The sequence below is a fragment of the Mesocricetus auratus genome, unplaced genomic scaffold (genome assembly GCF_017639785.1).
Source record: "Mesocricetus auratus isolate SY011 unplaced genomic scaffold, BCM_Maur_2.0 Super-Scaffold_100008, whole genome shotgun sequence".
Taxonomy (NCBI): Eukaryota; Metazoa; Chordata; class Mammalia; order Rodentia; family Cricetidae; genus Mesocricetus; species Mesocricetus auratus.
Window position 1 is genome coordinate 46,641,931 of NW_024429192.1, and position 14,945 is coordinate 46,656,875.

Sequence of the window (14,945 nt, forward strand, 5' to 3'; positions counted from 1 at the left end):
GGAATCCATTTTTTTTAATAAACAACCTTTTTATTTTACATACCAATCCCAGTTCCTCCTCCTACTTCCCCTACCTTCCCCTCACCCATCCCCAGTCAGAGAAGATGAAGCCTCTCATGGGGAGTCAACAAAGTCTGTTTTATCACCTTGAGGCAGTATCAACGCCCTGCCGCCTGTATCTAGGCTGAGCAAAGTATCCCTCCATAAGGAATGGGCTCCAATAAGCCTGTTCTATGCAGTGGGATAGGTACTGGTACCACCGCCAGGGGCCCATAAACCACCCAAGCCACACAACTGTCTCCCACATTCAGAGGGCCTAGTACAGTCCCGCGCAGGTTCCCCAGTTGCCAGTCCAGAGTCAGTGAGCTTCCACTAGCTCAGGTCAGCTGTTTCTGTTGGTTTTCCCATCTTAGTCTTGACCCCTTTGCTTATATTATTGTTCTTCCCTCTCTTCAAGTGGACTCTGGGAGCTTAGCTCAGTGCTTAGCTGTGGATCTCTATATCTGCTTCCAGTGACTGGATGATGATAATTAAGGTAGCTATCAATCTGATTACAGGGAAAGGCCAATTCAGGTACCCTCTCCACTATTGCTTAGTTTTCCTTGGGGTCATTCTTGTGGATTACTAGGAATTTCCCTAGTGCCAGGTTTCCCATTAACCCCTTAATGGCTCCCTCTATCAAGATATCTCTTTTCTTGCTCCCCTCTCTGTCCTTGCCCCAACTTGACTAATCTATTCCCTCATATTCTCCTTCTCCTCCCCTCCTCCCATCTCCCTACCCTTCCAAACTCCACCCAAGGTCCTGATTTACTCAGGAGATCTTGTATATTTCCCCTCCTGCAGGGGATCCATGTATATCTCTCTTAGGTGCCTCCTTGTTACCTAGCTGCTCTGGGGTCATGGAATGTAAGCTTATTACCCTTTCTTTGTTATATGTCTAATATCCACTTATGAGTGAGCTTTGGAAGTCAGTATGGCTGTTTCTCAAAAAATTGGGAATCAATCTACCTCATGACCCAGCAATACCACTCTTGGGCATATAGCCAAAGGATGGACATTCAGACCACAAAGACATTTTCTCAGCTATTTTCATAGCAGCATTATTCATAATAGCCAGAACCCAGAAACAACCTAGATGCCCCTCAACTGAAGAACGGATAAAGAAAATGTGGTACATTTACACAATGGAGTACTACTTGTAGGAAAAAATAAAACAAACAAAAAACAATGACATCTTGAAATTTGCAGGCAAATGGATGGAACTAGAAGAAACCATTCTGCGTGAGGTAACCCAGACCCAGAAAGACAAACACAGTATGTACTCACTCATAAGTGGATAATAGGCATAAAGGGAAAGGGAATCTTAATTAAGAAAATACCTCCATAAGATCACCCTGTAGCAAGTGTGTGAGGTACTCCATGATCCTGCTTGAGTTCTTGCCCTGATGGACTGTTAACTGTAATGCTAGAAAATTTAACCATTTCCTCCCCACATTGCTTTTGGTCATGGTGTTTTATCACAGCAGTAAATACCCTAAGACAAATTCTTAGTTTTGAAAATTATAACAATGTCATATCAAAACAGCATCAGTGTTGTGGGACTTAAAATTCCATGGTCTATCAGACCATGAACTACTGATATGTGACGTCAATTTCTTCTTCAGAATTTTTTAAATAAGTCACAGGAAAGCAGGAATTGTTTTCTGATCGACTTTCCCCTGTAAAATGTATTCCTCTCCCCAGAACAATTTCAATAGCATAACAAAGTTTCTATGTAGTAGTCTATCAGTATCCATATAGTAAAACACATCATTTTACTCAGATAAAGAAGAGCGCTCATGAGTACCCACTAGCTGACCATGATGTATCTAACACCACCTACATCCTTGACACACCAGCAAGAGTGCTCTTTATTATTCTTTTTATAGATTTCCCCCCTAAACATCGCTCTTAATATAAGCTGATATTTGTGCTGGGTATACTGTTGCTCCAGAGCACTGATGAAGGGTTTGCCATTCAGGTGACAGCAAAACTCTTGTCCCCCTAGATATAGTCTTGACGATTCTATCAATTGGAACTCTTTGGTACCACTCTAGCCCATTGGTAACCCGATATGTTGGCTAATTTTTCTCCATTTTAATGCAGAATTGTTCCTCCTTGCTATTAACTTAATTTGAGTATCTCCTGTTGCCTACCTGTGCCCTAAAAGCACCAGGAAAACAGAACCTTTGCCTTGTTCAATTACTGTGTGTTCTGTTCTTAGACTGACTTCTGCCACATAGTTGACTGTCAGTAGATATTGCTACATTGGTAAATGAGTGGAATAATTATCTCTCATGCCAGCTGTGATTGAAAGAAGCCACACACCTTCTTCCCCAGATCATGTCTACAGGATTACCTAGCTTTCTCATCTCTGAGAGCTCTTTACCTCTTGCATACCTTTACAACAGCCAAAGTCATCGTTTTCTCTACCTTCCAAACACTACTCTTAAAGCAGATCACATCATGGCATTGTTCAGTGTAGATTGGGTTGCTCAAAGTTGCCAGTCTTCAGATTGCCTTTCAGTCTTCTAATAAATCTTTATTTAGCCAAATATGCCAATGACTTCATCTGTAGATAGATGCTCCTGTCTTTACATAAAATGGTTTTGTCACTAGTCACCTAAGCTCATACCATCTCATTTTATCTATATTCCCAAGAAACTAGGTAAAGGAAGATGAATTTAGGTACAGAACAGTAAAACTGTGGCAACATTCCTAATTTACCTCTACCTCTCTGACATGATGTATAATTTTAGGGAAAAGATGAAACAAAAATCAAGACATGCCTGTGTTGATTCAACTAAGATTTGTTGTCAGATATGTGTGCAATCTTTTCCTTCAACTTACAGTTCCTTCTGTAGCCAGGATTTTATTTCCTTCCCCTGGCCTGTGATCCCTGGAGAAAACATAATTCTTTGGAGTCCATTGTTCTAGGGTCCTTGTTTCCGTTTGTTTATTTCAAGATATCAGAGATGTTCTTTCATGACTATCTGTACAGTCTTTATTAGTTCACCTTTGGAAATAAATGATATGCTTCTTTTGCCTGAAAGACACAATTTTAACATCTCCGTTTAAATTTATGATCATTATTATGAGTATTAGTGACTGGCTTAAACCATGAAACAGTATTATCCTGTAGTTTTATTACAATCCCAGGGATATTAAATCCTGGATATAGGTTAGAAGACTTCAGCAGTTATGAAACCTGAGAAATGCATGCAGAGGTAAATAATGAAACAGCATGGAGAAAGTATGGCCTGAACCAGAGATGTCTCCAGAAGGGAGAAAAGCATTGAGTCCTGCAGCCTTTGGAGAGGATCACAAGTCAGAGCCAGGCACCCTCAGGGTGAAATCCTAAGTCCAGCCTAGATGGCCTCTGATATATTCCCCAATTTGACCAGCCACAATAAAAACAGCTAGATAGCTATGCTAGACAAACACACACACACACACACATACACACACAGAGAGAGAGAGAGACAGACAGACAGACAGGGACAGAGAGAGAGAGAGAGAGAGAGAGAGACAGAGAGAACTATCTCAATTCACAAAGAAGCTAAACAAATAACCATAAATCACCTAAAGCAGAACAGTTGGAGGCCAGTTCTTCAAGATCACAGACCTCTACTTGTGGACACTAAGGGGTCCTGATTCCTGCCCAGCCTGCTCCCTTCCGCTTTTCATAGTATGAAGACCATCAGCTAAGAATCATCATGAGGAGGTAAATGAGTAGTAGACAAGTTGCCTACTATGTGTAAGACCTAGGATTGGGCCTCCAATCTTAAAATTAAATTCAGTTATCAAGCAAGCAAGCCCTACTTGCAGACTCAAGTAACCAAGAGTTACGAATTATTTACAGATATTTAAAGAAATTTGGTAACATGAAAGATCAAGTTAAAAATGAAAAGTGAAAATGTAAAAGAATGAATCGTTTTACTTAGGAGAAAAAGAATGACTTATATAGAAAACAAGAAACATTAAAAACAAGTCAAATTCTAGTTAGTTCCAAAGAGAGATATGGAAGATTAGCATTTATGTAAAATAAGTGAGAAAGACTGTGCAGAAAAACTAAAAAACAAAGAACTAACTAACCTAAGAGAACTGTCAGAAATGAAAAGTATGACAGGAAAAAGGAAAGGGAATGAACAAAGGCATTGAAATGACAGAGTCTGTGAAATCTCCGAAAAGAAAAGCAAGTGGAAAAACTGAGCAGAATATGAAGGAAGTATATACGACGCTCAGACCCTGACAAGACAGTGATGGAAGTTTTGAAATGAATGGGCAGAAATTATCATCGGAGAGCATCATTAAAAGCAAGAAAAGTGGAGGCAGTCATCTGAGTGTGAGGGATGATGAAAAGATGTGCCGAGTGCTAGGGTTAGGAAACTAAAATTGATTGATTGACTGACTGATTGATTGATTGATTGATTGATTGATTAAAAAATACATTCTTGTGGAAGTCCAGAGCACCAGAGGAAGAAATTGGGAGGGAGAATAAGTAAAAGAAAAAATGGATTTCCAGTCAAGAACTAAAGATCAGAGGGCATGGGGTTTCTTAGGGCTCCCTGTGATGTAAAGAATCACTTTAACATCCACACAGGGTTGCAGTTCAGAGGTGGCATACTAACAAGCTGAGAGAAACAAAGGGAACGTAACGAAATACAGAAATATGCTGGGCATGGCAATACCTATCTTTAGTACCTTCAGAGGCAGACAGATCTCGTGAGTTCAAGGCCACCATGATCTTCTTAGCAACTTCTAGAACAGCCAAAGGCTACGCAGAGAGACCTTGTCTCCAAAAGCAAAAATAAATAAATTCTAAATAAAAACAAATACAGAAATGAACCACACAATTTCTGTGGAGCCAATTATAGTGGTCAGTGTATATATGTATGTATATATATTTTTAATTTCCATTTTTATATAGCCATAAACTTCCAAGTTGTTCTCCATGTTCATGATAAAGCCCCTTAGGTTATCTTTTACACTAAACTCCATAATCATAAGTGCCATAAGTAAAAGCAAGGTGAAGGGGTTTATAAACAACTCCATAATTTTCATCTTTTAATAATCTCATTACTTTGAGAGCAGAATGTATTTTCTAGTATCAGTTTTTAATGTTTCCTTTTTCTTCCTCAGATTTAAGAAAGTCATTTAGACTCTCCTCCCCATTGTCACTATATTAACAAATCAAATATCAATTGCATTAATGGTAAGTTGGTGGCTGGCGTATATCAGTCCTTCTGTGCAGTGTCCCCAGGTCTCAGCTCCAGTGGCCAGCAGTATGTTCAGAAAGACAGAGATCTAGTGAGCTCAGCTGGTCGTGCCTTCAGCACTTCTTCTCTGGACACAGTCCCCCAAAGGCCCTGAGACCTAGGATTTCTGGCCCTCTGGAAAATACTTGATTCACTTATATTCTAGTGAGTCATGTGTGTCCTCCATGGTGGACCATGAGAACATGTACCTCCCTGGGAGCATGCTTAGTAGACATCTATAACAGGCTTCATCCTGAAAACTCACTTCTGATATGGCTACAAGCTGGATTCAAAGACCCCAATGTGGCCTAAGGACATCCTTGCATACTGATGTAGTAGTACACTGTCTGGTCTCTTGGAAAGCTATTTGCTGCTTGCTGATCTTGTCATTTTGCGAGAAGGTGTCTCTGCTGTGTTCAGAAGACCTGGGAAGCAGAGCACTTAGTCAACAGGAGCCATGTGCTACCAATTGCTGTCGTGTGTCACTCTCTTCTTCCTGTTTCTTCAGTGTATGCAGGAAAAAAATTACAGGACTTCTAGTTAAATTTTAGTTTAAGATTAAAACATTTTTTAAGGTTTTCAAATATTACATGGACTGCCAGTGTTGGTGGCACATGCATTTAAGCCAGCACTTGGGAGGCAGAGGTGAGTTTGGGGCCAGTGTGATCTACAGAGCGAGTTCCAGGACAGACTTCAAACAAACAAAATAAAAAATATTATATCAACATACTGGTTCTACAATTATTTATTTCTAAAAATTTATCCTGGAATTAATTTTGATTTGCTAAATCCGGTAGCTCCTGTTGTTTGACAAAGATGTCTAAAGAAAGGATATCTATCTTGCTCAGAGCACAGGATCTCCACATACTAAATGATCAAACATTTGCTGAAATAGTCATGAGAATACAGACCTCAAACCCATAAGATGACATATCTACAAAAATTATTTGCAATTTAAGAGCCTATCTGTGAAATGAGACATTGAACTGAGACAACACGAGTGTGTGATTACAATATATTTGCTCACCGGATGCTCACACACAAATTTGGGGTTTTTAAACATACTTGAGAAGATGTACTAGTTCTAATTTGTGGTAACTCCCTTACCACCAGGGTTAGGAGCGGCCCCATGTGTTTGTTTTACTGTTTCTAAATGAGTGAAAGTGTTATCTGTCTGAGTGGGAAGGTGGTGGAAACTCAACTGAACTGAGAATTTTTGTTCATTTGTAAAGTTTTCCCTTGACACCACCAACTAGTAAGAAGGAAAAACTGGGCTAACTTATCAGAAAAATCAAAAATTTTTTCTACAGAAAGTTCAAATTCAAAACATTTCCATTTATTTAGAATAGCACATTGGAGAGATTTGATATTTACCAGAATCCACTAACAACAAAAATCTAAAGCGGCCTCTATGGATCACATTTGACTTTGGTCATTTACATTGTCTGCTGTCTCTGTCTTTCTCTTATTCTAAAAGTAAAAAAGATTTAATTTTTAACTTTAAATGTTTGCTAATTATCTTTTCTAGAGAATTGGTGTAATTGAGAACTAGGAAGACATATGTCCACCTTTTACAGATAGTTTACTGAGACCCATGGCTATCTTCTGTTTCCTCCGACATCTTCTTGAACAATCTCCCTCCCCCAACCCTGAGCCTCAGTGTACTCAACCAGAAGAGGGTGTTTGGGATTTCAATATATTACAATACTGGAGACGTATTGGATGGAGAAAACAGGAACGTGGATGTCAGAACACAGCTATTCCACACAGCAAGTGTTTCTGCTTGCCAAGTGATGCATCTTGCTCTTGTTGAGAAAACCAAAGAAATATAGACCATAAAGATAAATCATTTGGATTTACTGTGGAGCCAACATTAGATCTCTGCCTTGTAAATGCCCTGCTTTCTAATGACAATGTCTGGCCCACTTAATCATGCTCAATTTCAAATCTGCAGGCAACCTTTGATGATATTTTGTGTCAGAGCAAGAACTCTGGTGATAAAAGAGTTCGGGTGTCTGGCTGAGAACAATGCTAATAAAACAGTGTGAACAAAATCCCACCTGTGATTGAAAACAAGAGATCGTGTTCCTCTCTCTTTGCCATGGTTCCACAGAACTGGATGGAAACTAACACACACAAATCATAAGGCATTTTCGTACGTGAAACTTCATATATGAATCATACATCTATATCACTCCTACCCTCCATCTCCTTTCTTACCCATGTCCCCTCTTCCTATCAACTTCACAATTTTATATATAATATATATATAATAACACACACACTATATATATATATATATATATATATATATATATATATATATATATACACACACATTTGTCCAGGGTTGACCACTTGGGATTGGCAACCTATGCAGGAATTCCTTCCTGGAAGGAATTGAATTTCCCTCTTTCAGCAACCATTGACAGCTGATACCTACACGTAACAGTGGATATAATTATACGTATCTAGAAGTTACATTGGGTTTTACACACACACACAAACACACACACACACACACACACAGAGCATATATTTTTAAGTACACTTATAAAACATTATGGTTTTCTATGACTTTTTCAAACATTTTTAGTGTTATCTCTCTTCCATTCCCTGTATTATCCCTCCTCCCACTTTCTAGCTAAAGACCTCCCACTATTCTCATCACTTCCTTTGTAATACCTGCTTCCCACTGGCCCTTTCTCTAGGGCTCCATAAGCCAAAACCATTTTTTAAATGCCACAATCCAAATTATCTATTAAGATGTAAGACCTGGAACCTAGAAACTCTGTCTAAACAATGAAGGATGCAAGAGACAAACATGGAGACTTAGAGTTAGGTTGGTAGCCAAGCTAGTCTTCCCTCACGCCTTAGCCTACACGGGAAAAGAGCTCACTCACAAAAGAAATCCACAAGCATGTTATGGTGCCTGAGAAGCACAGTGAGCAACCTAAGGTCCAGTCCTTCCAGCACTCTGTGTTCCTGACACTGTGCTTGCCCCCTCCTGGAACTCTATGCCCAAAGTTTTGCAGCAAAACAGACAAACAAAACAAAATCCACACTGTAAAGGAAAGTGAGCAGGAAGAATGAAAAGTTAAGACAGAGACCACATAAAAAGCACTGGAAATCAAAATCCTGTAGTAGGGGAAGCAAGACAAATATAGTGATGTAATTACTTAAATTCTTTAATGCCGCATCAAGTTTAAAAAAAAACATTAAATTTAGGATAGCAAACCCTAATCTAGGTCATGAAATGAAAAGAAAAAAGTCATTGAAGTGAAAAATCAAAGAGTTGGTTTAAAAGCTAAAACACCTATAAGGAACACTAAGTTAGTAATTTAGATGTCAGGCAGAGCTTCTTCTCCAATGATAATAATAACAGCAGCAACAAATAATCAAAGAGGGAGGCTCACAGTGATGGCTCACAATTAAAATTGTGCCCTGCTCCTGCTGAGGGCTGGGTTCCCAGTACACATACACTCCAGCTCCAAGTGATCTGTTGCCTTCTTCTGGATTCCTTGGGTACCCAAGCTCACATACACAGATAGCCCTCCCCAACATATACACATGATTAAAAAAATAAAGTAAGGCTTTTAAGAAGAGAAATCATAAAACTTTTGTAGGACAGATTCAGAATTCAAGGAGTCGCCTCATAGGAGTTCTTGAATGTCAGAATGGGCCACATGGAGAGGAGATGCTATTTAAGGAAATGATAGAATATTTCCCCACACTGACAAAGGTGGGGCACTGATATTAGAAGCTCCTACTAAGAACCAAATTGATATTGCACTCCACACACTGATATTCCAGAGCCCAGAAAACCATGGGGGTGAGGAGATCCCAGAAGCTCCTATGGAAAAAGCAAAAGTACCTCAAATACATCATAATCCATTTATGTAAATCTAATTAGAAACTTCAGAGGCTGTATAAAAAGGAAATTCAAAACTACAAGAGAAAGTCACTTTGACCCAAGAATTCCAATCATAGAAAAATAATGAATATAAAATAGAAATATTTTAGCATGCAGGAACTCAGAATATTTAACACTGGAACAGTTTTTGTAAGAATATCTTGAATATGAATATATGTATCAGCAAGAAAATGATTATTTCTATATATATACTAGCAAGAAAAAGATTCTTTCTTAAACTTGATGGGGGACTCAAGAATGCATGCCAACCAAAGAAATTACTATCATGTATTGTGACATCTGAGTACATGTTGCTTAGCTCGGCTGAAACTTGAAAATATGATGACAGAAAAAGACATAAAATGGCTTAGAGAAGAAAGTGGGGTTTTGGGATGTTCTAATTCTCTTCTCCAACCAAAGGATAGTTAGATACAGACTAAATGTAGATATAGTAGAGAAATGTGCAGTAATTACATATAGGAAACAACTGACCATATCAGAATGAAATGAGACTATAAAAAATAGTTTTAATGATCCAGGCAGTGGTGGCACAAGTTTTTAATCCCAGCACTCAAGAGGCAGAGGCAGGTGAATCTGAGTTCAAGGCCAGGCTGTTCTACAGAATGAGTCCCAGGACAGCTGGGGCTATACAGAGAAACCCTGTCTCAAAAAACCAAAAGGGAGAGAGAGAGAAAGGAAGAGAGAGAGAGAGAGAGAGAGAGAGAGAGAGAGAGAGAGAGAGAGAGAGAGAGAGAGAGAGAGAGAGAGAGGGAGATTTGTTGGGGAAGTCCTTTGTCAATAAAGCACTGCTGGCCAATAGGAATCTAGATAGGAGGACTAGGAGTCCAGGAGGACTCTGGGAAGGAGAAACACAGAGAGTCAAGATGTAATGCTATGGGGTAGGAAGCCCGGAACTATTCTCCAGTAAGAGAAATACTTAGATGAACAATTATGGGGTAATTACTTAAGTCAGAGCTAGCCAGTAAGAAACAAGCAAGGCCAACAGCTTCATAATTAATACAGCGTCCTGTGTGTTATTTGGGGACTACAACGCGGCAGAGCCCAGGCGACCAGTGGGTGATAAACCAAAGTGGCTAGCAAGGAAAAGCCTCCCTTTACAAATGGTGTCAGAGCGGGATTGAATTTCCACGTAGAATGACAAAAGCTTTAAAGGAATTTTAGAAACAGAAGAACAGAGAGAAGCACAGATTTTTGATTGCAGAATTTTTCTCAGGTGTTTTGCTAGTGACAAGCCGAGATTCACGCGGCTCGCTTATCGGAGTCTTCCTGACTCGGCATAAAAAAACAAAAAGAAAAAACAGCAAGGTTGTTTTAAGAGACTCTGCTAACAATTGAAAGGTGTGTACGTACAACTGGAAGTGGCAGCTTTTGCTGGATGTCAGCATGGACTGAGGCAGTAAGTTGAAATCACGCTTTACGCCCGCCATCTTGGAAAAAAACATCAGTTTAAAACAGCCGTGGTTTTAACAAATAAGACACGTGGCCAGAAAAACATAAAGATTTACAGTAAAGTCAGACTTGGATGAACAAAACCTCTAAAGGTTTACAGTGTGTTTAAAAATATATGTAAAATTGAGAGGAAAAAAAAAAAAACAGCCCAGCTGTGGTGGTGCACGCCGGTAGGAATTACTCCAGAGGCAGAGGCAGGCAGATTTCCAAAGAGAAACCCTGTCTCAGAGAAAAATAAATAAAAGTAAAGAAATAAAATAATAATGATAAATAAATAAATAAGCCACGTAAAGATGGAAAATACACAGAGAGTCTGGATACTGTACACTATTGTGTTTTTCAGTTTTTTAATTGCTCAGGAAGGAACACTGCTAAAGTACACTTGATTATAAATGCTGCTAAATTAATTCAACTTATATCTTTTGAAAATACCTTGACTTCAAAATTTAAGTATAAGGATGTGTTACTTGGAAAAGGAGATTTTGCTTATGTTTCTACAGAAAATGAAAAGCTGAGGATTCCTTCCAGGCTTCTGTGGTTTGACGAACCAAGACCCCCGGAAGCAGTGGACCAGGTGTTTCAACAACTGAAACAGCTAAGATGATGCAGCTTTACAGACCACGAAAATAAGGACTTAAACAGGTTTCTGATCATGATCCCCATGGTATGAACAGCGCCCCCTTCCAGCAGGAAGCAGTTTGGAATGAGCGACGTCCTAATTCCTATCTTGTTTATAAACCTTTGTTTTCATTTAAATGGGTTGTTTATAATTGGCTAATGATCACAGCCAATCTCTTTTTAATGGTAAAAAGGGGAATTATGGTATGGGTATGGTTTTTCATTTATTGATACTAATTCAAGGTCAATTTTGTGATGTGTATATTTCTCCTCTTGATTAAGCATTGTGCTTATACTGATCTTTTAAAATGTAATGCATAATTGAATACAGACTATAGAAAATATTGTAACTATGTTCTTATTTGATAACTTCTGTTATATACAATTTGACTGTGTTAAAGTTAAGACCTTTTTGTTTAAACAGAAAGGAGGAGATGTTGGGGAAGTCCTTTGTCAATAAAGCACTGCTGGTCAATAGGAATCTAGACAGGAGGACTAGGAGTCCAGGAGGACTCTGGGAAGGAGAAACACAAGAGAGTCAAGATGTAACACCATGGGGTAGGAAGCCTGGAACTATTCTCCAGTAAGAGAAATACTTAGATGAACAATTATGGGGTAATTACTTAAGTCAGAGCTAGCCAGTAAGAAACAAGCAAGGCCAACAGCTTCATAATTAATATATCCTCCTGTGTGTTTATTTGGGACTGATGCGGCTCTAGAACCAGGCTGGCAGGAAAGCTTCTCTCAAGGAAAATGCTTCTCTTTACAGAGATTTAAATGAACTCAAGGGAAAAATCAGTCAGAGAATGTTAAGTTGAAAATGAACGTTGTGAGGGAGGAATAGTTTAATGACAATAGCAAACATCTAAATTGAACAAATTACAGAATTTCATTAAGACAGAAACACCACTTAATACCACAGGTAAATGCCGGCTAAGATTATCTACAGTAAAAAAAAAGTCTCTCTATGAGGGCTACTGACAAGAAAAAGCTGCAAGGGAACTCTCAGGGGCCACATATACAGTCCTCTTGTCTTGATGAACTGACCTAGCTGCATGGATGCATTTTTCAACTCAGGAAATGTATATTTTGCTACATGAAATTTTACATTAAAATGAATAACTGATCATTTTGATAGCTAATTACTGAAAAAAGAAAATAACTTGACATATTTTGTAGGATAAATTAATATTTGTATATTACATTGAAATGTTAGTAAAATAAGTAGTTGAATAGGTACATTTTAAAAATCAGGCATGAAATGAAATTAAACCAGACATAAAAGACCATGCACATGTGTGCAGCATAGGCTCATTTGCAGTGACAATAGATTAATTTTTAATCAAATTATTGGCTAGAGTTTCTAGAGTAAACACTGGGAATGTTTTTAATGAATAATGTTGAGATCTGTGATATCAGTAGGTGAACTTTTGAGTTGAGTAGAGTTAGACTGACAACTAGAACCAAGAAAACCAAAAGATCAGATTTGTGAAATCTGAAACTGGATTGGAGCATGTAGTTTTGGTAACAATGGGTTCGCTGATACTTTATTATGAAAACTGATACCCTCCCACATGGTTTTACACACACACACACACACACACACACACACACACACACACACACACACAATTTTCAGTCCTGCAGACTAAAATGGACCTGGATCAGATTCAAAGTTAGAACATAAACTTTATAATTCTGTCCAGATGCATGAGCCTAGGAAAATCAGGCCACACCTCCTGTAATCTGTCCCTTGAGACAAAGTACTAACAGGCCTCTGCTGTGATGGGGAAAGGAAACACATCCCCTACGCCCACCCTAGATACAAGACAGTTTTATGGTTGTATCTAATGTCTGTCTCTCTGTCAGCATCAAGAATTACATAGGCTAAGTCAGTCCAAGTCACAGGTATGGGATTTGCTGCCACTCCCTCACGGTGGTATTGGCTATCTCTCCTGATGCAGTTCCTCTTGAGTTTTGAAAGGAAGGATCTCTCTCCTCTCTGTATCCAGGATGCTATCTCTGGTAGGATGTTATATCTTGCCTAATGGTCCTTCCATTGCAAGGCCCATTCATGCCCTCCCCTTATTTGATCGTTAGGCTCCCTCTCCTAATGAAGCTCAGTTTGAAGGGTAATTTCATGTTGCTGCCTTCCCCAAACTTACTGTTCTTTTTCACTTAAAACAAGAGCTAACCCAGGCCAATTCTACATGCACATCTGTTCCTCATGATTTTAGCACTTCCCTTTCTGTGAGGAAAGCTAAAAAAAACTAGAGTTATTTCTAGCATGCCATTTCATATTGAATGGAGAAAAGAAACACTCTGTTTCCACTTTCAAAGACCAAACAGTGAGCAGTGCTCCTCCCCTTTAGATATCTACTTGTTAGATATCATTGGTAGATGCAAGAATGTTGTCATAATTAGCTCATTTGACTGCTCTGTGGTATTTCTGGGACGAAGCAAGTTGGGACTTCTGGAAGTTCTGAGGTAACCAGTCTTGTAATTCTAAGATCTACAACAAGATTTCCATAATATCACTGCTGTAGGAACTCTAAATTTAACAACTGCCACTGCTGGATAGCTAGACGGAGATTAGTGTGGGCCTGGACGCCTTTGGACAAGAACCCCTCCCTCATGGTCCACTTTGAATTCCATTTTCCTGGTAACCCTACATAGAGAAGCAGCCCCCAGGCCCCAAGATTTAAAATGTTATATGAAAAAAATAATGGTTTAGAACTTCTTGAGACATTAAGAGAAAGCTATTTCCTCCTGGAGAAAAAATGGAATGAGTTCTATCCCTGGCTCTGGGTGGAGACATTTTAATTAGTTCCAAAGATTAGAAGTTTACACACTATTCGCTCCTCCCTTAGAAGTTAATCCAGCTGGGTCTGTCAAGTGACCTGGCCGGGAGACAATGCCTCACCAAAGCCAAGATAAGAAGATGGTAGGAATAAATACTGCCTTAATCAACGATGTGTTTCTTCTTCTCAGAGCCCCTTCCAACACAGCTGTTTACATAGCTTATACAGTGATGGGCCACTCAGCCTGCCCATTTTCTGAGTCCTGACCCCAAAAGCCTAACTTTACCTTTTTCTTGTTCCATCTCCTCTTTGGATTCTCACTGTGTCTCTGAAACGCATGTTTCCCTCTGTATCTGCTTGTTGATCTGCATTGCTGAACCTTCCTGCCCTCCTGGACCCTATTAAAAGGCTTGTTTCTCTCTTCCCCTTAGTCATTTCTGTCCTCTCAGAGATTTTTCTCTAATTTATTATTATTTATTACATTTTTAATTAGAAACAAGCTTGCTTCACATATCAATCCCAGCTCCCTCCCCTTGTCTGGTACCGCCCCCACAGCCCCTCCCAGCTCCCACCCTATCCCTATTCCCTTCCCCATAGGGGATATTCAGAGTCTGTCATTTCCTTCAGGGCAGGGTGCAGGCCCTCCCGCTAGAGTCCAGTCTGAGAGAGCATCCCTCTTTGTGGTATGGACACACAAAGTCCATTTATACGCCAGTGATAAATACTGATCTATTGCCCAAGGCGCCATAGATTATCCAGGCCTCTTCACTGACACCCACATTCAGGGGGTCTAGATCAGTCCCATGCTGTTCTCCCAGGTTTTGGTCTGGGGTCCAAGAGCTCCCC